Genomic DNA, 1,772 nt, shown 5'->3' on the forward strand with positions numbered 1-1,772 from the left:
GGAAAAGAGAGGCATGGATAAGGACAAAAATGGGGGGTCTATTATTCACAAGGCAGGGGAAAAGAGAGGCATGGATAAGGACAAAGAGAGGAAGAGAAAGAGAAAGGGAAACAGAGAAGAGGAAAGAGAACAAAAATTTACACTAAAGCAAATCAGTCGGGAGTCATTAACAATGGCCAGGACCTATGCGGTCAAGAGCAGGTCAGTCAGGAGGCCTTAGCAAAGGCCAGGACCTATGTGGTCAAGAGCATGTCCTCCTGGCACCATGTGCAGTTAGGACAGGAGGGATGTAATGAGCTCTAATGGAATCTCAGAAAGAAATCAGAGAAAACATCACCTTTCTCAATAGCCACAAATAACATAAAATATTTTGGGGTAACATTAACCAAAGAAGTGAAAGACCTGTTCAAAAAGAACTTTAATTCTTTGAAGAAAAAAACTGAAGAGGATACCAGAAAATGGAAAGATCTCCCATGCTCTTATAGGTAGGATCAACATAATAAAAATAGCAATCCTACCAAAAGCAATCTATAGAATCAATGTAGTCCCCATTAAAATCCCAACACAATTCTTCACAGACCTTGAAAGAACAATCCTCAACTTCATATGGAAAAACAAAAAACCCAGGATAGCCTAAACAATCCTGTATAAGAAACTTCTGGAGGCAAAAACCATCCCTGACCTCAAGCTCTATTATAATGAATGATATCAAGCTTCAGTAATGAAAATACCTTGGTATTGGCACAGAAACAGACAGGTTGACCGATGGAATCAAATCAAAGACCTGGATATTAATCCACACATCTATGAACACCTGATTTTTGACAAAAACGCTAAACTTATACAATGGGAAAAAGAAAGTATCTTCAACAAATGGTGCTGGCATAACTGGATATCAACATGTAGAAGAATGCAATACATCCATACCTAACTCCATGCACAAAACTCAAGGCCAGATGGATCAAAGACCTCAACATAAATCTGACCACACTGAACCTGATAGAAGAGGAAATGGGAAGCAGCCTTCAATGCATGGGCACAGGAGACCACTTTCTAAATAGAACACCAGTAGCACTGACACTGAGAACAACAATAAATAAATGGGACCTCCTTAAACTGAGAAGCTTCTGTAAAGCAAAGGACACAGTCAATAAGGCAAAAAGGCAGCCTACTGAATGGGAAAAGATCTTCACCAACCCCACATCAGACAGAGGACTGATCTCCAAAATATATAAAGAACTCAAGAAATGAGACAACAAAATATGAAATAATCCAATTAAAAAATGGAGTACAGATCTAAACAGAGAATTCTCAACAGAAGAACATCAAATGGCTGAAAGACACTTAAGGAAATGTTTAACATCAGGGAAACGCAAATCAAAACAACTAGGAGATACCATCTTACACCTCTCAGAATAGCTAAGATCAAAAACACCATAATAGTTTATGTTGTAGAGGATGGGGAGTCAGGGGAACACTCCTCCATTGTTGGTGGGAATGCAAACTTGTACAGCCACTCTGGAAATCAGTATGGCCGTTTCTTCGAAAACTGGGAATCAAGCCACATCAGAACTCAGCAATACTACTCTTGGGTATATACCCAAAGGATGCTCAACCATACTATAAGGACATTTGTTCAACTAAGCTCATAGCAGCATTATTTGTAATAGCCAGAACCTGGAAACAACCTAGTTGCCCCTCAACTGAAGAATGGATAAAGAAAATGTGGTACATTTACACAATGGAGTACTACTCAGCAGTAAAAAAAAAAA

General features: G+C 39.0%; 1 protein-coding gene across 4 annotated transcripts in view; it reads right to left on the reverse strand.

Annotated features, from left to right (window-relative positions):
* The window catches only part of Pms1 (PMS1 homolog 1, mismatch repair system component), a 79,247-nt gene that overhangs the window by 29,424 nt on the left and 48,051 nt on the right, over positions 1-1,772 (reverse strand). The gene's annotated exons all lie outside the window — the stretch shown is intronic.

The sequence above is a fragment of the Microtus ochrogaster genome, unplaced genomic scaffold (assembly GCF_000317375.1).
Source record: "Microtus ochrogaster isolate Prairie Vole_2 unplaced genomic scaffold, MicOch1.0 UNK8, whole genome shotgun sequence".
Taxonomy (NCBI): domain Eukaryota; kingdom Metazoa; phylum Chordata; class Mammalia; order Rodentia; family Cricetidae; genus Microtus; species Microtus ochrogaster.